This window comes from Lingula anatina, chromosome 4 (assembly GCF_051362555.1).
Source record: "Lingula anatina isolate TDL-2025a chromosome 4, LinAna3.0, whole genome shotgun sequence".
Classification (NCBI taxonomy): Eukaryota; Metazoa; Brachiopoda; class Lingulata; order Lingulida; family Lingulidae; genus Lingula; species Lingula anatina.
This window is the reverse complement of record NC_141770.1, coordinates 4,981,842-5,007,881: the sequence shown is the minus strand read 5'-3', so window position 1 is coordinate 5,007,881 and position 26,040 is coordinate 4,981,842. Positions and strand designations below refer to the sequence as shown.

Genomic DNA, 26,040 nt, shown 5'->3' with positions numbered 1-26,040 from the left:
AGCCTTTTGGGCTTGTCTTGCATAGATGCCGAGGTCGTCTGCTTTCTTGCTGTCAAAGCAGCTTGTAAATTGTATTGCCTAAATCTAGATTTGTTTGAAACGCACTATATTAGTTTCAGTCTGGTAAATTTTTAAGTAAACTACTTGAGTTTAAGGAATTTTTTTATATAAATGGGCGTACATCGATGTTGGAACAGCTGAATGTTGAACGTCTGAGTTGCAGAGTTACATGCGGGCGGTGTCCAGTCTGCTCATTTTCCATATGAATTCCAGAGTAGCTGATGCACAGCAAGTGTGAAAGTGTACAGACGGATCATGCCAACAACGATGAAAAGGTAAGTTTTGTTAAGTCACAAGGACAGCAAAATTTACGTCATTTTTCAGTTTTTGGAATATTAATCTTATATATGATACGTGAATGCACGAAAGTGTTCCAGAGTTTTGGATTTTTTTTTCTTTTTTTTTTTTTTGAGAGTTTTCTCAAGTCGTCTAAATCTGGTGATAAGTTTTAAAGAAGTGGGAGTGCTGGTCAGGTTGTACTGAATGGCAAAATCTCATAACCGTAGAGGCTACATTCCTATACTGCCTGCACCGATTTCAAGGGATGTATGGTTAATTTTCGTTTTTTTTTTTTTTTAGTTTTCAAAGCAGATTTTCAGTCAGCAGATATGCAACTCGGTATATATGCTCCCCCCCCCCCCCCCCGCTCTAGTTATATATATATATAGTTACAATATACCTATGTGATGTATTTTGTTGGTCAATATTGACTGATTCCTCAAGACATTTAAACAAAAAATATACCTGTAACCCCCCCCCCCCAAAAAAAAAAAAAAAAAAAAGAAAAAAGTTTGAGCATGGAGATTTCAAAGAGTCATATACCCACTAGAAGAGGTCCTCAATGGATATTAAACCTGTACATTAGGGAGGTAAAATACAAAGGAGATCCTGGTGGCCCTTTATTTTGTTGATGATATATTGATGTATGAAAATGTGTTAAGTTAGATTGGTGTTGCTCTACAGTCTTGGCCGGTGATACCTGCACATTTCTTCTAATCGTGCAGTGTTGAACAGTGTCCTCTAACACAGCCTACCTTTGGGATTTAAACCTTCATACTCTTTTTTGGTGGTTTATTATTGAAATGTATGTACTATTGTCGTGTTGGTAAAGACATTAACCCTTTTCAGCCTGCTACTTGTCTCACATTTCCACTCTGCTCAGTTGCTTGCAATGTGATTGTACAACTGGCAGTGCTTTTCTTACTAATATTATAGCTTACAGAATTAATCTAAAATAAGATAAGTCTAGATTAATTAATTCAGAAAATAAAACTATAAAAACCCACATTTTTAAAAAACTTTATTCACTCAGTGAAAAAAAGTAAATATATATATAAAGTAAAATATTTAAACAAATAATCAAAAATTAAATGCATATAATAATGATGATAATTACAATAATTAAATACAGATAAATAAAAAAGAACATGAATATACAGAAATACTTTCACCCGCAAATCCATGCGTCCATCCATACATACTACATGTATGCTTATTGTGTGCTACACATCGGCAACATTATCACGTACTAGAGGTGGACATTTAACACATAAAAAACCCACATCTAAATTAATTAATTCAGAAAATAAAACAACAAAAAACCATATTTTTAGGTATTTAACCATATAAAGAAAAGTATATTGCTTTTAGCATAATGACCAAAAAATTTAAGACAATACTAGATCTACTTCTTTAACAAATATTTTTGTAGCCCCACGCCTTAAAAAAGAAAAAAAAACAAGTTTGAGCTTGGAGATTTCAAAGAGTCATATACCCACTAGAAGAGGTCCTTGTTAATGGCTACATAAAATTTATGTAGTGTTGGTAAAGACATTAACCCTTTTCAACCTGCTACTTGCCTCACATTTCCACTCTTTGCTCAATTGCTTATAATGTGATTGTACAACTGGCAGTGCTTTTCCGACTAATACTATAGCTTACAGAATTAATCTAAAATAAAATTAGTCTAAATAAATTAATTCAGAAAATAAAACAACAAAAACCCACATTTTTTATATATTTAACCACATAAAGAAAAGTATACATTTAACCATGCATATAAAGAAAAGTATATTGCTTTGAGCATAATGACCAAAAAAAAAAGAACTCAAACAAGTACTAGATCTACTTCTTTAACAAATATTATTGAACACAAATGGGCACCAAGCATGCACACACAACTTTTTAAAATTAATCATCCATATATTTTATAATACTTAATCATTATTTTTATGTGGGCTTTAAGTAAAAATAAGTGAATTTTTGGGAAGTGTAGTGATCCCCAATACAAATCTTCACACAGGGAAATAATTACAGCCAATAACTTAATAGGTGGAAGTCATTGTAACTAGCTTTCCAATGCAAGTACTTTTGTCTCCTTCAACTGAAGAAGACACATGCAGTGGTTTGATTCATGAAATATTAAAGTATTGCTGGGAATTTTAATTAAGTCTATTAGGGCTGGTCTGCTGCACCATCAAACATTTTATACTAAGGGACTCCTAGATTCAGTGATTGCTGTGTACAAGACTGCATGATGAGCATAACGGGTATGAGCTATAAAAAAAACTGCATTTGCATGTATCCAAATTTATGGACATCAGCATGAAGCATCAAATAACATTTGAATTGTAACCTGACCAGTTTTCAGTAAACTAGTTGTTGATGGACGACAGCTGGCAAGGTTTTTATCATGCATTTGCTATCTCATCATTTTGGCAGTTGTATCTACACACCTCTTCTTTTTTTATTTTGGTTTAATGTAGTCTGGCTTTTCATAAACCAGAAAGAATACCAGTTCATAGTATTGTAGAGTCCTTTACAAATTACACCAACATTACAGATAAACTTGTTGTAGTTCTGATACACATGCTTTGGAGCAAAGAAAAACTGTGGCACTTAGTGGCCCCTGATGTAACTAAGGCATGTGTTTTCAAACCATTCACACTTCAATATTTTGTCAACAAACTCAAACTTTGATACTTAGATCATAGCACTATAGCTTGCCCCTACAGTGAGTACTAGTACTAGTAGTTCTTCATATGTATTATGTATAAGATATATTAAATGCTATTATGATGACCAATTGTGAAATAGTAATATGTCACTTTACGGGTATAAGTAATTAAGTTGGAATTTACAGTTAAACTTTAACTAAACAAACATTTCCTTGATGTTCACCTAGCTATGCTAGCTTGCGCATGATGAATAGGTATTATATTCATTGGTTGGTTTGGTGAAGGCTATTTGTTTCAAGTCTTTTGCTTTGGGTATTATATTTTTAGATTATTCTCTCTACTTTGGATTACCCAGACCTAGTTTTTTCAAGGAAAGCACCCACATCTTTACATATCTGTAAAAACATCCTAATTGGCATATATTCAATATTGGCCCATGAGCCAGCTATATTGACACTTACCAAAAAAGGGACGAAACAGTGATATTTAGAAAGGCCTATATGTCTCCTATATATCGATACATTGTATATCCTTATGGAGGCAAGGGATGGGACAATTAATTTCATAAGTCATGAATGCATGGTCAAGGGTCATTGGTAATGGGTTAAATGCAGTGACGGATTTAGATGGGGGTCAGGGGGGTCCTGACCCCCCCCCCCCCCTTTCACTGTCTGAAAAAAAAAATCACAGCAACGGTCCGCTCTTGAAATTAGAATATTGAGTAGCTGAATCATACTTACCAAATGGCACTGTTTGTCCTCTAAAATACCAACATTTTTGGGGGCTCTTTAGAGGGCCCCAGGGATTTTTCAAAACTTAAAACCACTTTTTAAAATCATTGTTGGAATAATAAGAATATGGTATTTGGTGAATGACATAGTATAGTCTAAAGCTATTAGTAATTAATTAATTAAATTACTAAAATTTGGAGCATCAGCTGTCTTAATTTAGAAAATTATGTAAAAGAATGTGAACCTCACAGTCCAAATATGCCTTCTTTGAAAGTGGAGGTAGAGGAGAGAAAATGCTTGCCATATCAATATGATTTAAGATACATCAATAAAATATATATCCTTATGGAGGTAAGGGATGGGACAATTTAATTTCATAAGTTATGAATGCATGATAATAAGTCAAGGTAATTGATGATGGGTCAGATGTCACAAGAAGGTCATATTTTGTGAATTTTTTTTATAAATTAAAACCAAAATCTTTTTAATAAATGTTGTTTGAGAAAGAAATTACAATTTGGTTACTGTTTTTAAACATGGTATAGTCTAATGCTTATGAACAAAATTTGGATTCTCAACTGTCCTATTTGAAAAAGTCATGCGAACTAAAAAAAATGTGAGCCTAAGACCGCATTCTCAACGAATTGAGCCAGGCTTTACAAATCCTGAGACTAAAAATGGCAGACGTACATGAAAGAAAAACCGCCTAATCTTTTAATAGTCTCTCCGCCTCTCACACGCCTCCCCACACGTCGTCCCTGCGGGGTGCAGTAATTAAATCTCGGCTCCGAACATGAATATCTCCATGAATATCTCTGGTGATATTATCTCTGTAGATAGTCGATTCATTGCTGCTCTACGGGCCAATTCATTCCTTTTTCGTCTCTGTTTTGAAAGATAATAGAACAGAAGAGCTTTTTTCCTTCGATCGCCTTCAGCCGCCATGCTTTCTTCACCACAAGTTTAACTGATGAGCATGCGCACTTACTATTTCTCAGGTAGCTTCCGCATGGCTCAATTCGTTGAGAATGCGGTCTAACATTCAAAATGTGGGTTCTTTGAAAGGGGGGTAGGGGAGAGAAAATGCTTGCCATATCAATTTGATTAAAAATATCACAATGCATTATACATCTTTATAGAGGCAATTTGCAAAGGATGGAACAATCAATTTTATAAATCTTGAATGTATGACAATTAGTCAAGTGCCACTGATACGGGGTCAAATGTCACAAGAAGTCATATTTTACAGATTTTTCATGAATTAAAAGCAATCTTTATGTACAGACACAGATGTGTCACCGTTACCTAGCTGCGTCTGTTGATGCCGTCGTTGCTGTGCACTTTTACCAAACATGATAAGTGGAACAAGGTTTTACCTTTTGGCTTGAAACTTACAGAACTGATGAATATTCATAAAAGGCTGGCCGAGTTCATATATTTTTGAAAGATTTAAAATGTGTGTATCATATTGCCATTGTCCTTTGAAAATGACAAAACATTTCAGTCTTCTTCATTCTAGTCCCATTAGGAGATTAAAGTTCATAAATTCAGACTACAGGTGTATGTCTGATATATCAGGTATGAAGAGAAGATATGAAAATGCCTTCAGCCTCATTCACTCCTAGTCCTTTAAGATTGAATCATGTCATGAATTAAGTCCCACCAATACCACAACAAGAGGATTTTAGTACTAGTTAGTTGAAAGTTATATTTTAATCAAAGTTATTTTAATCTTGTATCAAAATATTGAGCAGTCCTCTCATGAAGCTGAACTTTCGGAGATATTATTATAGTTTCAATTTTCATATATAATGTTAGCAGATTCAGGATGGGTAGTTTATGTTCTGAATGTAGTCCTGAAAGAAAGTGCAGTGAGGTCCACAATTAGCTCTTTCATTTTCTGCTAAAATTTTTGAACTTACACCAAATTCTCAAAATTTTATAAAGTGGGCATGTACACATTATACTCAGAATATCTTTAGAATGATAATATACTGTAATAACTCATCAGTTGGTTATTCAGGTTCTTAGATTTTCTTTTTCACCAGTGGGGCAACTGAGACAGGCAGGTGTAGTTTTCTGCTACATGGTTTATTTGACTGACTGTAAAACTCGTCTCTCTCTCTCTCTCTCTCTCTCTCTCTCAGTATTCTATATCTAGGTCTCTATCTATGTATGTCTCTCCTATGTCTCAACCTCTGTTTCAAGTCTCTGCTCTCTCTCTCTCTCTCTCTCTCTCTCTCTCTCTCTCTCAGTATTCTATATCTAGGTCTCTATCTATGTATGTCTCTCCTATGTCTCAACCTCTGTTTCAAGTCTCTGCTCACTCTCTCTCTCTCTCTCTCTCTCTCTCTCTCTCTCTCTGTATCTACCTATATCTATGTCTCTCTATCCATATCTCTTCTATCTATCTCGCCCTCTCTGAGGCTCGGTTGCTGTTTTTATACTCGATCTTAATTTACATTTTAAATGAACTTCCATAACTGACATGCAACACGCATTTGAATAGATTAAAACTTAACTGTAGGTACATTTAAATTAAACAAATATGCAAATCACATACATGGAAATCTAACTACTAATATCAGTACTATTAATGGTTCACCACATGCAAGCTGCCATGCTTAAATACATCTGAATAAATTAAACAAATATGCAAATCATATACATGCAGATTTAAACTTATCAGTATTATTAATGGTTCACTACAATATATTTGTCTTGGTGCCATCTAAGGTCACGCAAGCGTGTTTTTCATCCTTTAAAATGCACTAAATTGCGCATTGTTTGTCATAATTTTATTTTTTATTATTTCTCTTGGAGGGTGGGGGATAGCTCTAAAAGACTTAGTAGGTGATGGCAGAAAAACAAATATTAAGTGGAAAGACTGACAGTCAATGAAAACGCATCATTTATTTATCAAATAATATTTTTGTTTCTTTGGCACATTAAGAAAATAACAGTTTACGCGTGAAATATGACCCATTATTAAGTTACATAAGGTGAAATAAAGGTCAGAAAAGATCATTAAAATACAAGGTCACGTAATCAAATCTCTTTTGTTCCACCCATCCTCCAGCATCCCCAGGGCCCGCAGTCACTCTTTCAGTGTCAGATGTGGCATCACTGAGCTTTTTTGTCATGTGTCATACTGGATTTGGTGACTACCTTAAATAGGCTTAATTAATCACCATATATTGAACCTGATTAATTCACAACAATCATGAGACAGGAAAAACACATGATTTTGTAACAGCTGGTCACAAAGTCAATCAAGCGTAAATTTTAAACATCCGAGTGGTCAGCCCACTGTCTTATGACCAAACAAGTGCATTTGTACTCGTTTAAATGGTTGGAATCGATTCTCAGTAAAAAAATACAAGAAAGTTTTCTGATGCGTTTTCATTGACTGACAGTATATCCTGAATTCATCCATGTACAGCATAGGCTGATGATGGACCAAGGACCTGAGGACAACCCCCTCCATCCCCCACCCACCCCTCAAAACACACACACACACACAGGGTAGATAGAGCGTTTATAGATTTTACAAAAAGGGAGAAAAACAGACCAAAGATTAAACATTGAAGTAGGTTTCATCCGGCACATAAAACCACATTATCATGTTGATTGATTTAATTTTTTGCTAAAATTATCAATTTATTTGGTTGAACATTCTCATTTAGCAGTAGTTAAAAGTTAAAATTCCATCAGTTAGGTAAAAAGGTTTTATCCATGAGCCAGCCCAGTCAATATTTGGGTCCTTAGTAATAGTATACTGGTAATAAATGTTGATATATTAATTTTTTCCAAACTAAATTGAAATACATAATACTGACTCTCAGTGTATACTGTAACAGTTAGAAGTTTTAATATTCTAAATCTGCCAATTAATGTTCACGTATTAGATGGAAAAAAGACTGTGGAAACCAACCTGCATGTAAAAGTATATTATAAGTTTCTGATCATATTCATGTCTATTAACAGACTGAATGTTTTAAGATTTTATACTTTCATACTGACTAGTATTTCAAGTCAACTACACATTGACTTTCATAATATGCATTGCTAATTTACATGTAGAAAACACTGAATCTTTCAATTTTTGCAATTTTTTTAGATGGAACACTATCCATTGTGTACACTGAATTGACAAGCACTTTTAACTGCTGAACCTCCATAGTGACCGTTAAAGGAAAACCATGTCACTTGCACCCCATTTCCATAGATTTTTAGATTGATCTATCCCTGTGGGGAGTCTCACCAGATTACTGTCAGCTTGGCCGGCTTAAGCGTCTGTCCCGCCTACTAAAAGCTGTAAGGGGGTAATTAACTATGGTGCCCGCTCGGCTGACTGCAATTTAGCATGAACCCCCAGGGAGTAAGGTCAATCTAAAACTTAATCTTTAGATCGATCTAAATCTCTGGGAAAGCACCCTTATTCTCTCTCACACTTACAGGAAATAAACATAGGACTGAAATACAGCTTCAGTTGGAAAATCTGTCTCATTAGTTAATTTGCTGGAAGTTATACAGTTTTTTGTGAAAATTTAATTTTTCACTTAACAACATTTTCAAGATGTGACCTTGAACTTCCATTGGTTTGAAGACCTTTGTAAGTCACATTTTCTGAATATCCATTATACTTTTATATTACCATTAAATATTGATGGTCATTTAGCTGTTAAGCTTTATGTAATATTGCATCAAAATTGAAGAGAACTCTATTTTTGGCACTGCTTTTACTTTAATTGGTATTACCTGTTGTGCATAATTAAAATTTGATTGTTTGATTTTACCCGAAAATGATTTTTGAACAGATTTTTATGTACTGACACAGATGTATCTTCAATTTGATACAAAAAATAAATAAATAAATAAATAAAAATAAATCAGATGGAGGACTATGAAAAAATAGGTATCAAATTATGTACCGTGTATAGAAAATAATTGAAAAGCCTATTCTGTATTGATGATAGTCCCAAGGACACATATCGACAGTATACTTCACCTGGGGTGAAATTTATTTATAATTGCAATATAGAATCATTTTGAATACGGTAGTGTTCCTTCTGGGGGAGAAGGGATTGGTGTCTATCCAGATTGAATGTTTGTGTGTTTATGAGAGAGAAAGTGAAACAGTGTCACTGTGTGTGTGTGTGTGTGTAAGAGAGAGAGAGAGAGAGAAGAAAGAAAAGAGAGACCACACTTAATGTAAAATCTCCACATTTTTCAAATCATGTGTCTGTAGAAGAAAATTATTGTGTATGTGTGAGAGAGTGTGCATTTGTGTGTTTGTGGGTGGGTGTGAGAAGAAAAAGGATTTAGTGTTTAAAAAGCTCAATAAATCTTAGACCCCATTCCCAGAGATTAGATCGATCCAACTAGATCGACCTAACTCCCTGGGGTTCACGCTAAATAGCTGTCAGCCGAGCGGGCACGAAAGTTAATTACCCTCTTACAGATTGCAGTAGGCGGGACGGACATTTAAGCCGGATTATATGACAGTAATCTAGAGAGACTCCCCACGGGGATAGATCGATCTAAAATCTATGGGAATGCGCCCTTAAAGATGCATACAAACTCATTTTTTTGCCACAAAAACCAACCAAATGCCAGCATATAGTTTCAAGTAGTATAACTAAGAGAATTACCATTGTTAAGTTTTACCCGAAAATGATGTTTGAACGGATTTTTCTTCTAGCATTCTATGCTGTACGTCAATGGGGAAGAAAAGTAGGTCACGAAAGTAGGTTAAATTTCCGACCAAAAATTTAAAGAAAGGAGCAGTCTAAAGCCTCTTTTATGGCTGATCAAGTGATTTATTCAGTTTATTCCTGGGTATGTCGAATTTATTTGAGTGATATAAGAAAATAGTAGAAGTGGTTTACATGTGTTACTACTAGACTACTAGGGCCTACGTACCCATCTCTTGGATTTAGGTCACCTATAATTTAACTCATTTCACGTAAAATTTGGGCTTTGTCGGTGCTGGGGTCTAGGTGTGGCACTCATTGCAATGCACCCTTGTCCAAAAATGGCAAAATTAAATGCTAATTATCTACCCTACGGAAGGAAATATGGGAAAAATTTCTACAGATGGCTTTCCAAAAGTCATATGTGTAGATTTCAAATATGCCCTTGGATTTGACCTTTAACCTTTATTTCAAGGTCAAACGGGCCAAAATTTTCAAAAAAACAAAATTTTTTATGAAAAAAAAATTATTTGCGCTGTTATTCAGACACTACACAGACTTAACCAATAATATTATTGGAAAGAGTTACCCTTCGGGTCATCTTTCATCACCGTGAATTTGGGGTCAATTGGTGCATTTTCACGGGAGTTGCGGCCATAAGATACCGAAACTGAAAACTGTCTCTAATTCGGGAACCATTAATGCTAGAGACCCAATCTTTTTTGCATTTTGTAGAGCATGTAAAGCCCAACACTGCAAGTGGTCTCCGTTTTTTTGTATTCCATACGGTTTTCGAGTTACGCTGTATCAAAAAGTAGGTATTGGTGGTGAAAGCAAAATGTGCAGTACAGTAATAGATACTAAATTTTGAACCCTGGGAAAATAAAACATAAGGCTTGGTGAGGCAGATAACCTCTGGTCAAAAATGACATTATTTCATGAAATGTGAACATCTGGAACTTCTGAGCACCTCCCATTTCAAGAATTTCAACCAAAATGACCTTTTCTTTATTTTAATAAATTTATGGCACATTATAGTAACTCCAAAATTATAACATTTAGTCCCTTATATCTCCAAAACTGGCAGAGATAGGTCCATAGTTACTATTGAACTTGAATAGGAAGTCATATACTGGCAATCTAAATGTGAACTTGAAATTGACCTTTGACCTACTTTTCATCATGAATTGAACTTTGCAAATTTTGGTACCCTTTTATCTCCAAAACTGGCAGAGATAGGTCCATAGTTACTATTGAAGTTGAATAGGAAGTCATATACTGGCAATCTAAATGTGAACTTGAAATTGACCTTTGACCTACTTTTCACCATGAACTGAACTTTGCAAATTTTTGTTCCCTTTTATCTACAAAACTGGCAGAGATAGGTCCATAGTTACTATTGAACTTGGATAGGAAGTCATATACTGGCAATCTAAGTGTGACCTTGAAATTGACCTTTGAAGTACTTTTCACCATGAACTGAACTTTGCAAATATTTGTTCCCTTTTATCTACAAAACTGGCAGAGATAGGTCCATAGTTACTATTGAACTTGGATAGGAAGTCATATACTGGCAATCTAAGTGACCTTGAAATTGACCTTTGACCTACTTTACACCATAAACTGAACTTTGCAAATTTTTGTTCCCCTTTATCTCCAAAACTGGCAGAGATAGGTCTATAGTTACTATTGAACTTGAATAGGAAGTCATATACTGGCAATCTAAGTGTGACCTTGAAATTGACCTTTGACCTACTATTCACCATGCACTTATTTTTGCAAATTTTGGTTCCCTTTATCTCTAAAAATGGCAAAGATACGCCCATAGTTACTATTGAATTTGAATACAAAGTCATTAGAGGCAATTTACTGTGACCTTAAAATTGACCTTTGACCTACTTTTCACCATGAACTGAACTTTGCTAATTTCTTTTCCTTTTAACTCCAAACCTGGCAGAGATAGGTCCATAGTTACTATTGATGTTGAATAGGAAGTCGTATACTTGTTATCTTACTTTGACCTTGAAATTGACCTTTGACCTACTTTACACCATAAACTGAACTTTGCAACTTTTTTAATGCTTATACTTTCAAAACTGGCAGAGATAGGTCCATAGTTACTATTGAACTTGGATAGGAAGTCATATACTGGCAAATCTAAGTGTGACCTTGAAATTGACCTTTGACCTACTTTTCATGATGAATTGAATTTTGCAAATTTTGGTTCCCTTTTATCTCTTGTCAAGCACAAGACCGGTAGTGGTGTCCCTTTTTTTTTGGGGGGGGGGGGGGGTCCATACGAATGCGCTTACTCCAGCTGGTGGTACAATATCTGGAGGTGGTATCGCCTCTCTGATCCTCTAGTTGTCTATTTCCATGTGATATTTTACTGCCTTGGGACAGTTTTGCATGCCTTAACCTCTGCTGCATTTTAGTGCACATATAGATTTCATATAAGTGAAAGTTATATGTACAGACACAGATATGTGTCTGTACTAGTACATATAGCCATCACCTGTGTCTGTCGTCACCATGCACTTTCACCGATAACAGGATAAGACTATTAAGTGGAACACAGTTTTTTTTTTTTTTTTCTTTCTTTATTGAAACTTACAGATGAATATTTATAAAACGCAGGTCAAGTTCGAAAATCATCAGGATTGGGGCATTTTTTCAAAAGTTATGCTTTTTTTTCACTTTTTTTCAGCATATATGCAACACCGATAACACAATAAGTGGGAAACCATTTAACCTTTTGGCTGCAAACTTACAGAACTGATGAATTTTTATAAAACTCAAGTGGAATTTGAAAATCAGCATAAATGGGCCATTTTTAAAAAAGTTATGCTGTTTTTTTCGCTTCTTTAGCATATAGCACTGATAACAAATTTCAAGGAAAACCAATCAGCCTGCAAGGAAAACCAATCTGTCTTGCAACTTACAGGAGTGATCAGTCTTACTAATATACAGATCAAGTTTGAAAATAAGTTTGATTGGTTTAATTTTGATGAAGTTATGCCTTTTTTATAAAAGTTTTTCCCCAGATTTGATTCTTAGGCATGTTAACAGTCTCATTATTGAACTAATTAGATACGTGAAAATGATCTTTTAGCATTTTTTAAATCTTAACAATATTGGTAGTTGATTATATAAAAATGATGGTAAATCTGTTATCGTACGGTGTCTGTTTGGAGGCAGACGGTGACCATGCAAAGCTCATCAAAATCGTACAGATTCACAGCCTCCATAGCCTCTACGATTTTGTCAAACTTTTATCAATCATAAGCCTGTAGACCACAACAATATCGTAGATGTCATTGCGCAGTTCCTGCACAGGGAATATTCGGTGGACTTGAGGCGATTGTGACAATAGTAGAACCTGTTGTAGGTCTCTTTCCCTTCCTTATTCAGTGGTTTAGGAGATATAAGAATAGTTAAGATGTTTAAATGTTATTGTAATAAAGGAGTTGTACAACTGCTTGGTATAATTCATTTGCATAAATGTGAAATTGCAGTTTTTCTAAATCTGAATACAAGGTTGAAAAAAATCGTAGGGGCTGTATCAACAGCATGTTGATCTTAATCATGCGACAACTGCAATGAGAATGAAAGGGCTCCGGATTATCCTTTTTCAAATGAAATACAATTTTCTACACATGATATATTGAGATAATGTTGGGGAAATGGCACGGATCCTGCACGTTGTATTAGCTGTAGCCCGTAACTATACTTACAGTTTTGAAAAAAAAAAATCATACGGAAAAATATATACACTTATATCTTGCTGCACCTGTGGCAGATGTAATCAAGGCTTATCAATTTGGGGCCATAGCGATAGTCGGAAGGTTCAATAGTCCGAAGGTTCATTGGTCCGAATGTTCACTATAGAACCTTCGGACCAATGAACCCTTGATTTAAAAATCGATGAAAATGTTACCACTTTTCGGACCAATGAACCTTCGGACCAATGAACCTTCGGACTATCGAGACGCCCCCATCAATTTTCACAGCTCTGTACTCCGTATCACAGGATTGCCTTGCGTTGTCGCGTGATGACCGTAAGTGTATTGTTCAATGTGCAATGAGCCTTGCTTTTGGCAGGTCAGGTCACAAAGTAACGGATACGGCACCTCAGGCCACAAAACTATGCATGCTTCACAGGGCAGTGAGTTGAACTCTCCGACAAAACTTCGAGCATATATGCTCACCCTGCTTCCTCCATGTCTTTATAATAATTCAGTATCATCATATGGTTCTTTAATTATTGTTGTATTCAATCATCTAATAAAATTTAATATTGAAAAAAAAAATATTGTAGGATTTTACTAGTATCACTACTTTGCATCATTGTTATGATATGGGTGATTGTGTGTTTGGGGGGTGGGGGCTGGGTTGGGGGGGCTCCTCATTCACTCCCATAGTGGTGTGTTATTTATCCCGTTCCAATCAATTTGAGTGACTAAAGGTAGAGGACAGATCCAGTATGACTTCTAGTATAACTAAGCATACCAATGCGATTTATTGTTATACAACGTCATACTCACTTTGGCAAAATTTAAGGCTAATATCCCCATTCCAATTTACCACTTCAAGGGAAAGATTAGAACAGCATCAATACTAATTAGAGCTTTCAAGCACTGGAAGATTGTGTTCATTCGTTAGATCTAAGCTTTGCCATGGATTAATACTTGGTAGGGGTTATGGTTTATGTATCAATTATAATTGGGATGTCTTTGATAATTTAATACAGATTAAGATTTTTGATGCAATTCTGTTGCTGCCAAAGAGTGCTAACGGATTATGCCGTCTAAACTTGTGTATTTGTGGGAAACTTATAGTTCTAAGGTTATAGAGACGAGGCCTAAGATATGCGTTAGATCTCTTTTGTAACGATTATAATATGTTTTTAAATAATGATCTGAAATTAATTAAGCTTTTATTGATTTGCAACATGCTTTTTGAGAATATCGGTTAAGAAGATAGGACAAATTTCTGAACACCTTATCTCTGGGTTATTTCTACAGTATGACACAGCTGACCAATATGAGGATTATAGATTGACGGCCCAGGTTTACATATATGCCGCATACCCATAGATAAAGATGTCAAGTTTAGCCTTTCTATTGATATACTTAATCATGTTGTGTGATTATCTAGCTTGGTTGGTTAAGAAGATATATACTTCCCCCCTGCCCACACTCACAGCACTTGGAAAAGTTGGACTCCCTCTAATTTCTTAGGAAGTTACAGATGGTAATTTTAGAAGGTTTGACACGTACCCATGCAATCTTTGGAAAAGCCCTGCATGCAACAAACATTGCGAGGTGCTTAATTTGTGAAATATGCCACATCCAGTTTATAATGCAAGGTTGCAATTAGGCTTATCTTAATCCCTCTCCTCTATCAGGAGGTATGTTTCTTACTGAAAAGACAATTCTCAACTTAATTTTCGGATAAATTAATATAAGTTAATCTAGATACATGTACACTAATAAATAGATTATTATTTACCACCAGAAAATGACTTAAGAAGTACTAGTAGTGATAAATATGCCACAATATATGAGAGACAAGGATAAAAGCAGGTAAGGATAAAAGCCCGAAGGTCGGAGTTCTGAAAATTTTGTCATACCCAGGAGTTGGGGAGACGTAACTTTGAAAAATTTGTCGGATTTACACACATTAAAATATTAATTTATTTTTAAGTGACGAAATTTTCAAGTTTTTTACCGTAGTGTATTATTGCCTCAGAAATGGCAGTCTCCTATTATGTGCATTATTTGTTTTTCTGCTTTTTGCCTGTATATTTAATGAAATTTGATGAGGCTGATGATGAAATGTCATACAACCATGTATTTTCTATGCTGTCAATGTTCTGCAGGGAATATTACAAAAAACAAAACAAACTGTTGAAAAATAAATTTGGTACAAAGACGTCAGCACCTTATTTATTATTTTCTTTTAAAAAAAATTATAAAGAGTTGGTCCAATAAAAGTTTGTTCGGTCCAGTAGGAATTGCAGTCTTGGTGGACCAAATGTCCACTAGCTTGAAAATTTATTCATGAAGACTGCGTTACCGCTTCTCCTCCTAGACGGTAAGGGCCCCCATACACATCTCTTGGATTTAGGTCACCTATAATCTCAACTCGTTCCATGTAAAATTTGGGCTTTGTTGGTGCTGTGGTCTAGGTGTGGCACTCATTGCAATGCACCCTTGTCCAAAAATGGCAAAATTAAATGCTAATTATCTACCTTATGGAAGGAATTATGGGAAAAATTTCTACAGACAGCTGACTGAAAGTCACATGTGGAGATTTCAAATATACTCTTGGATTTGACCTTTGACCTTTATTTCAAGGTCAAACGAGCCAAAATTTTCAAAAAAACGAAATTTTTTACGAAAAAAAATTTTTTCTGCGCTGATATTCAGAAACTACACAGTCTTAACCAATAATACTATTGGAAAATGTTACCCTTAGGGTCATCTTTCATCTCCCTGAATTTGGGGTCAATCGGTGCATTTTCACGGGAGTAGCTGCCATAAGATATACGGAAACTGAAAACTGTGTCTAATTCGGGAACCGTTAATGCTAGAGACCCATTCTTTTTTTGCATTTTGTAGAGCATGTAAAGCCCAACACTGGAGGTGGTCTCCGTTTTTTTGTATTCCATACGGTTTTCGAGTTATTCTGTATTGTGGTGGTGAAAGCTAAATGTGCAATACTGTAATGGATAATAAATTTGGAACCCCTGGAAAATAAAACATAAGGCTTGGCGAGGCAGACAACTTCTGGTCAAAAATGACATTATTTCATGAAATGTGAATATCTGGAACTTCTGAGCACCTCCCATTTCAAGAATTTCAACCAAAATGACCTTTTCTTTATTAGTACCACCAGCGTATACGCTGGCGGTACTCATGGTTTTAGTCCCGACCCATCTCGTACAGCTCCGCCGGGCCACGCCGGCTCCTGCGGCTCCGCCGGCTCCTGCGGCTCCGCAGTCGGGCGCCGGAAACAAGTCACCGTTACCGCTTCTCCTCCTAGACCGCCAGGACCTGTGTCCCCATCTCTTGGATTTAGGTCACATATAATCTCAACTTGAACACCCTGTTTTTTTTATCTCTGTCGGTGCATTGGCCTGGGCGTGACACTTGTTGAAACGCACCCTTGTCAAAATTTTTGAAAATTCAAGGCTAAATATCTCCCAAACCAAAGGAATTATGGGAAAAATTACTACAGAAGTCTGACCGAAACTCATATGTGGAGATTCCAAATATGCCCTTGGATTTGACTTTTGACCTTTTTTTCAAGGTCAAACAAGCCAAAATTTTCTAAAAAATGGGAATTTTCTGCAAAAAAATATTTGTTTGTGCTATTTTTTGGAAACTACACAGATCTAAGCTCTCCTGTTACAGTGAGGGGTTACAATTGGGGACTCCTTTCATCTTTGGGAGTTTGGGGTCAATCGGTGCATTTTCACGGGAGAAGCAGCCATTAGATCCCGAAACTGAAAACTTGTTTTTATTCTGGAATGGTAAATGCCAGAAACCTTTTGTTCATCGCATTTTGTAGAACTTGTCAAGTGCAATACTGGAGGTGGTGTCCATTTTTTTGTTTTCGATATGGTTTAGGCATTGCGCTATATCAAAAATTACAACATTGCAATATTCAGTGGGGAAAATGATAAATATTCCAAAATTAGCAGAGATATGCCCATAGTTACTATTGAACTTGAGTAAGAAGTCATATACTGGTAATCTAACTGTGACCTTGAAATTGACCCTTGACCTACATTTCATGATGAACTGCACTTTGAAGTTTTCTGATCTTTATATCTCCAAAACTGGCAAAGATACGCCCATAGTTACTATTGAACTTGAATAGGAAGTTATATACTGTTAATCTAACTGTGACCTTTAAATTGACATTTGACCTACTTTTCACCATGAACTGAACTTTGCAAATTTTCCAGCCCTTATGTCTCCAAAACTGGCAGAGATACACCCATAGTTACTGTTAAACATGAATAGGAAGTCATATACTGGCATTCTTATTGTGACCTTGAAATTGACCTTTGACCTACTTTTCAACATGAACTGAACTTTGCAAATTTTCTATCCCTTATATCTCGAAAACTGGCAGAGATAGGTCCAAAGTTACTATTGAACTTGAATAGAAAGTCATAAACTGGCAATCTTACTGTGACCTTGAAATTGACCTTTGACCTACTATTTATGTTGAACTGCACTTTGCATGTTTCCTGGCCTTCATATCTCCAACATTGGTAAAGAAATGCCCATAGCTACTATTGAACCTTTATAGGAAGTCATATACTGTGGCCTTGAAATTGACCTTTGACCTACCTTTTTACCACAAACTGAACTCTGCATATTTTCGTGCCCTTCATATCTTCAAAACTAGCAGAGATCTGCTCAGTGTTGTCCCTAGGTTTTCTCTTTTGTCAGCATACCGGTATATGCAATACTGATAATGCATTTCAAGGAAAACCAATAGGCCTATTGTCTAGAAAATCACAGGAGTGATCAGTGTTAGGAAAATATAGGTCAATTTGAACATCTCCTTGATTGGACCATTTTAACTGTTATGTTTTTTTGATTTTTTTTTTTTTTTTTTTTTTTTTTTTTTTTTTTTTTGTGCATATTTTGAGAACTCTTGTTTATTGCATTTTATAGAGCTTGTCAAGCACAAGACTGGTGGTGGTGTCCAATTTTTTTTTATTATTTTTTTTTGGGGGGTGTCCTTACGAATGTGCTTACTCCAGCTGGTGGTACAATATCCAGAGGCGGTATCGCCTCTCTGATCCTCTAGTTTTAATCAATTTTTTCTGTAGGAAATTTATGGTACATTATTGTAACTCCAAAATTGTAACATTTAGTCCCTTATATCTCCAAAACTGGCAGAGATAGGTCCATAGTTACTATTTAAGTTGAATAGGAAGTTACATTCTGGCAATGTAACTGTGACCTTGAAATTGACCTTTGACCTACTTTTCACCATGAACTGAACTTTGCAACATTTAAGTCCCTTAATTATATCTCCAAAACTGGCAAAGAAATACCCATAGTTACCGGGTACTATTGAAATTAAATAGGAAGTCATATACTGGCAATCTAACTGTGACCTTAAAATTGACCTTTGACCTACTTTTTCCATGAACTGAACTTTGCAAATTTTGGTTCCCTTTTATCTCTAAAACTGGTAGAGATACCTGTAGGTCCATAATTACTATTGAACTTGAATAGGAAGTAATACAGTTAATAGTTATAGTTATAGTTAATTCTACATTTGACAACAACTTTTGTAATATGCCTTGTATCTGTACAGTAGTCTACGCCCCACCCACGTGTATCATATGCCTACAAGCAATATAATAGAGCACGTGTGGAGTGCATTTTTTTTTTTTTTTTTTTTTTTTTTTTTTTTTGCAGTGTAATAAGTATACCCTATTTTCCTGGGGATTTCAGATATTTAATCTACCGTATATATTTTTGATATGCTCACCTTATCAGCTGTGGCAACCTGCGTCTGCTTGAGTCCAAATACGAAAGCTCTGCTGCCTGGCTTGCGTTCAGAAATTCATCTTCCGAAATGTCAAAGTAAAGCTGTGAAATTTCTACACAATTTTCTACCTGCTCTTATTAATACAGTATTATAAATGCACCATTGTCAGGTATGTCCAAAAAATAGGGATAACTATATGTAGACTGGCTATCCATTCTTATATTGAAAGTCGCAATATCCACTCCTTGCTGTATAGACATCTGCCATGACTGAACAATGGACGGGAAGGACTGCCATGTGCATTATATAGGCAGGGATCGGTCAACTATTCACGGAAAACAACTGACCCATGTCTCTGACCAGCAAACATCACGTGGACGAGTTTATTCCATATAACATCTCTAGAGCATATATTTTGTTACATACAGACCTTTTCATGTGTGTAGATGCATTTGAGGTTCTACCTTTAAATATATCAGATCATTTCCCCATCTCATGTCAAGTCCAGTGCAGGGATGTTTCAAATGAACCCGAAAATGCAATAAGCACATGCAAGCCCAAACTGTACAAATGGAACAACAAAAAAGCAAATAGGTTCCTTGATAATTTACAAAACAATAATATCTTTAGTTTAGGCCATTTCAATTACTTATTGCAGATGAATGATGTGAACAATGCTGAACAAATGTTAGAGGGTCTACTACAACGGTCAGGTACTCTCTTTTTAGCCAGGGAAAGCAAAGTTCAAAGAAATCAACCTAGGTGGTGGGATCAAGAATGTGATCTATTAAAACAACTTAAATTCAAATGTCTCAATGATTTCAGGAAGTCAAATAATCGAAATGATTTAAAAAAATATAAGGAATGTAAGAGTAAGTTTAAGGCACTGTGTGAAATGAAGAAAAATTCTTACACTGCAAAGGAAGTCAAGCAATTGCACGCTTTAAAAACCAAAAAGGAAATGTGGAATTATATAAAGTCTCTGAAAAGTGCTCAGTCTATTAAAAAGAATAATATCAACCCACAAGCATGGCAAAATCATTTTTACAAGTTTTTAAATGAAAACGTAAATGACATAGAAAAGAGCTTCGTAACATATATCGAACAGTATACTGAATGGTTTGAGCACATACAGCCTTTAAACAGTTGCAATACTCTAAATGAGCCATTCACTATGGATGAACCATCAAATGTTGTACGCACCATGAAAAATGGAAAATCTCCAGGTCCAGATGGATTAGTGATTGAAATGTTTAAATATGGCTTCAACCATTTATCACCATTGTTGTTAAATCTTTATGATACTGTATTAATAAGTGGAAAATTTCCCTCTAGCTGGTGCAATGCCATTCTGTACCCATTGCTCAAAAAAGGAAATGTAAATGTGGCAACAAATTATAGAGGAATTGCGCTTTTGAATGTCATGGGAAAAATATTTATGAAAATTTTGAGTAACAGATTTAATAATTGGGCAGTGGAAAATAACGATTGAAGCTCAGGCCACCTATAAAATTGGTTACTCCACTGTCGATCACATTTTTACATTGCAGGGTTGCGTACAAAAATACTTAAGTCGAAGAAAAGGCAGATGCTACTGTATTTTTATAGATTTCTCAGCCACTTTCGATAGTGTTCAACACAAATTATTATGGTATGTACTTGCAAAAAAATGTGTAAACGGACATGTCGTCACAGTTTTACGCTCTATGTATTCCCAACTGCAATCATGTGTTCTAACAAATTTAGGCCTTACTGAGTATTTTTAATGTAACATGGGCACTCGACAAGGATGCATGTTAAGTCCTTTAAATGAATTTTATCATAGTTTGCACAAGGCTGGATGTCAGGGTATTTACATAAATGAGGTGTTTCCAAATCTCATGTCTTTGCTTTATGCTGATGACATTGTATGCATTTCAGACACTGTTGGGGGGTTACAGAAAAAAAAATCCATCAATTAGAAAAATATTGCAGCCAGTATGGTATGATAGTAAATGTCTAAAAGACAAAAATAGTAGTATTTAGGAGAGGCGGTAAAATAAAGAAAAATGAAAGGTGGTTTTTCAAGGGCAAAAAAATTAGAAGCAGTACCTGCATATAAATACTTAGGAACATATTTTGGTGCCTTCCTTGGTTGGGGTAAAACTATCCAACATCAAATCAACCAAGCCAATAAAGCATTATTTGTTGTTAAGTTATATTTGAAAAAAAAACAATGTATTTCCTTTAAGGAAGCTTTCTTTCTTTTTGATAGAATGATAACACCCATTCTTTTCTATGGTGCTGAGATATGGGGTTATAAACCGGTAGAAAGTATTGAAATCTTCCAAGCAAAATTTTGTAGATATTTATTAGGTGTTAGTTCAAATACTGTGACGGAAGCTGTACTAGGCGAATGCGGAAGATATCCATAATTTGTATACCAATTATATGGTAAATAGCATTAAATATTGGTTAAAGCTTGTACATGTGAATGAAGATCGCTATCCTGCTCGTGTATATGATCGCATTCACAACGAGTTGAGCCAGGCTTTACAAATCCTGGCCCCCGTTTCACAAAAAAACTTAAGTCGGTTTCCCCGACTAAGAGCTTGGTTACCAACGTAATTAAGTCGTTACGTCACTAAGTCCCGTTTCACAAAGAATCTAAAAGGTCGCTTACATCGTTTTTTCTTAGCTGCTAGTCGACGATGTCTAGCCTCCTCGGGAGGAGACTTAAGTCGGCAAGCTCAACTAAAAGTCGGTAAATGAGAGCATAAACAACAAAAATTTGGAAAGAACATACCTCCTTCAAGATATTGTGTCATAATATCCTTGAATAACACTGACATTTATGGAATATTGAAATAAAAAATAAAATGCCACTTCACCCAGCCGATCGCGTGTTTCTTTATGATTTTGACCGCTAGACGTCCGTCAGCAGTGTTACACGACATGTTAATGTTTAACTATTACTTTGAAGTTGTATCGAAGTTAAACTAATCAGTAAAGTTCAAAAATAAACTTTGTTTGTGTTTTGGCTGATTTTTATTGTTGATAAATGATCGTTCTCGGCCGAAACAGGCCATGAAATGTCATGTCTTGTGAAACTTTTGAAATTTTTTTTTCTTGAAGAGTTTCTCGTGCACATTGACTACGGTAAGCACGCCAAGCTAAGACGTTAGATTCTTTGTGAAACACTCCTAGTCGACTTCAGCGTAGTCGACCTAGCTAGGTCACCCAGCCCGAGCTAGTCGACTACGGATTTAAGATTCTTTGTGAAACGGGGACCTGGGGACTAAATATGGCGGACGTACATGAAAGAAAAACCGACTAATCTTTTAATAGTCTCTCCGCCTCTCACACGCCTCCCCATGTGTCGTCCTAATGGAGCCGAGATTTAATGACGTGTGGGGAGGCGTGTGAGAGGCGGAGGACTATTAAAAGATTAGGCGGTTTTTCTTTCATGTACGACCGCCATATTTAGTCCCCAGGATTTGTAAAGCCTGGCTCAACTCGTTGTGAATGCGATCTATGATATGCTATTTAAATTAGATTCAAGTGGAAGGCCCACTTGGGCCACAGATGTTAAAACACTGTTATACAGATATGGATTTGGATATGTCTCGGAGGCTCAGGATGTGGGAAATTCTGTTTTATTTATTAAAGTTTTCAGAGAATGATTAGTAGATTATGCTGGCCAAATATGGCACAGTGACATATGTAGGAGCAGCAAACTGGATACTTATTCATTATTTAAGAGTACATTAACACTGGAGTGTTACTTATTAAGCGTTAAAAATGTAAAACACAGAACCTCACTAGCAAGATTCAGATGTGCAAATCACCTACTAAATGGTGAGGTATAGAAAGATGCAATAGACTCTGTTTCATCTGTAAAAAACATAATATTTATGATGTTGAAGACGAATACCATTTTTTAATGACGTGTAGCATATACAGAATTAAGAGAAAAATATCTGCAAGTGAATAACCCTACTAAAGAAAGTTTTTTAAGATTATGTGTCTATAAATATTTTTATTGATGATATATTATCTGTTTTCAGTAGAGATGAAGGTGTGTTTCCTGGATTATCATCACACTGAGGACACCTGAACTCATCTCAACCTCGCAGCCTCATCACAGCTAGGTCACTACAACAATATGATATTACTACACTGGCGATTCTCTTTAATCCCATTGTGACCATTGCCGCTATAAGTTGTACCTGAAAAATTATCATTTTGGAAAAGGGTCACTAATATATCCCACTCAGTTTTATATATGTTCAAGGTAACAAGGGTTAATGTAAACTTTTCGGCCTCTGGGGGCAAGGGATTGATTAGCAAAAATCTTGATATAGGCAAAATGTCTTTATTGTCGCTGTATATACCAGTATGTCTATTATAGTATAGTAATATATTTTAATCACTGTGTTATGTCTGTGTTGTAAGGACATTATATGTCTTTTATATATGTATATATTTTATTGATGATTAATTATTTGTTTTCAGTAGAGATGAAGGTGCATATTCAGGATTATCATCACACTGAGGACAGCTGAATTCATCTGTTCACCATCTACTTCTTCAACTTCACAGCATCAGCAAAGGTCAGTGCAACAAGGATATTGCTACAATATGGTGATTCTATTCAATCCCATTGTGACCATCGCCACTATATGTTATAACTGGGAAATTATCATTTGTAAATGGGTCATCGAGATCCAGATCAGATTTTAATATGTTCAAGGTGACAAGGGTTAATGTGAACTGTTGAGAGAGGGGGGGTTTGCTTAGCAAAAATCTTGATATAAACAATATGTCAAGTATACACCTTGCTGCCTGTGCATTGTCTGTTGAGACATTGAATGTGTCTGTATGTATTCTAATATCTATGTCTTTATTGTTGCTGTATGTGTTTATTATAATATGTTGTACCTGAGAAATTATCATTTAGGAAAAAGGACACTTAGATCCCACTCAGTTTTATATATATTCAAGGTGACAAGGGTTAATGTAAACTGTTCGGGGTTGGGGGGGGGGGATGCGCTTAGCAAATATATTTATACATACAAAATTTCATAAATAAATTCTCATGACTGTTCATTGTCTGTTTGTCGTTGAATGTGTCTATATGTATTCTTATCACTGTCTTTGTCTTTATTGTTGCTGTATGTGTTATTTATATAATATAATAATATATTTTGATCACTGTGTTATTTCTGTGTTATAACTACTGTATGTGTCTACATATATATATTTTTATTGATGATGCATTATCTGTTTTCAGTAGAGATGAAGGTGTGTTTCCTGGATTATCGTCACACTGAGGACATCTGAACTCATCTGTTCACCATCTAGTTCTTCAACCTCACAGTATCAGCAAAGGTCAGTGCAACAACGATATTGCCATACTGGTGATTCTTCTCAATCGTATTGCAACCATCGCCACTATATGTTGTACCAGAGAAATTCTCATTTTGGTCACTTAGATCCAAATCAGTTTTAGATATGTTGAAGGTGACAAGGGTTAATGTGAACTGTTGGGAATTGGGGGCTGGTGTGCGCTTAGCAAAGGTCCTTATATGGACAAAATTTCATGTGTACATTCTGATGCCTATGCATTGTCTGTTGTGACATTGAATGAGTCTGTATGTATTCTGATCAGCTGAACTCATCTCAACCTTACATCATCAGCACAGGTCAGTGCAACAACGATATTGCTACACTGGCGATTCTCTTCAATCCCATTGTGACCATTGCCACTATATGTTGTACCTGAGAAATTATTATTTTTGAAAAGGGTCACTTAGGGGCCGTTCATATGAACCTATTTTCTATTTGCGGTATCTTGTGATCACGGTCTGTGCCCTGAATACCCCGCGGCATAATTACTGGCAGCGCGACCCAGTTACTTCCAAAGCTGTAATTAATTCTCAATTTTTAGAAAATAGATTTTCCATGTGAATGAAGCCTTACAGTGCATTACCACAGATTTTAGATCGATCTAACCCCGTGGGGAGTCTCACTAGATTACTGTCAGATTAGCCGGCTTAAATGTCTGTCCTGACTACTAAAAGCTGTAAGGGGTAATTAACTTCTGTGCGCACTAGCGTGAACCCCCAATGAGTTAGGTCAATCCAGATGGATCGATCTAAATCATTGGGAATTCAGTATTAGATCCCACTCAGTTATATATATATATTTTTTTAAGGTGACAAGAGTTTATGTGAACTGTTCGAAGTTGGGGAGGTGAGGGTTTGCTTAGCATAATTATTTTTATGGACAAAATTTTTTCATATATACATTCTGATACCTGTGCATTGTCTGTTGTGACATTTAATGTGTCTGTACTGTTCTCATCACCGTCTATGTCTTTATTGTTGCTGTATGTGTTTATTATATAATATAATAATATATTTTAATCACTGTGATATTTCTGTGTTATAACTAGTGTATGTGTCTACATATTTATTTTTTATTACCTCCACCAAGGAAGTTATGTTTTTGGTTCTGTTAGTTTGCCTGTCTGTCTATCTGTCTTTCTGTCTGTCTGTCTGTTAGCAACGTTACAGAAAAAGTTATGGACCGATTTTGATGAAATTTTCTGGAACTGTCAGAAGTGGGCCAAGGAACAGATGATTACTTTTTGGTGGTGATCTGGATCATTAGTCAATCAATAATCAAAAATCAAAAAACTTTATCATTATAGAATTAAAATTTAGGGGTGAAAGGCATTGGGTGGAGACTTTGCTGCCTTGGCAGAGGTCTATGCTCTCGGTGTGCTTTTTTAGTTGATGATGTATTATCTGATTCAGTAGAGATGAAGGTGTGTTTCCTGGACTATCGTCACACTGAGGATAGCTGAACCCATCTCAACCTCACAGCATCATCAGCACAGGTCAGTGCAACAAGGATATTGCTACACAGGTGACCATTGTGACCATTGCCGCTATATGTTGTACCTGAAAAATTATCATTTTGGAAAAGGGTCACTTATATATCCCACTCAGTTTTATGTATGTTCAAGGTCACAAGGGTTAATGTAAAATTTTCGGCCTTTGGGGACAACGGTTTGATTAGCAAAAA

General features: G+C 35.7%; 1 long non-coding RNA gene across 1 annotated transcript; it reads left to right on the top strand.

Moving 5' to 3' along the window:
* Nucleotides 1–7: 7 nt before the first annotated feature.
* LOC147762123 (uncharacterized) lies at nt 8–24,830 on the top strand. The gene is made up of 4 exons (XR_015334146.1): nt 8–335; nt 23,016–23,099; nt 23,464–23,561; nt 24,242–24,830. It is a non-coding gene; the product is annotated as an uncharacterized LOC147762123 (long non-coding RNA).
* The last annotated feature ends 1,210 nt before the right edge of the window (nt 24,831–26,040 follow it).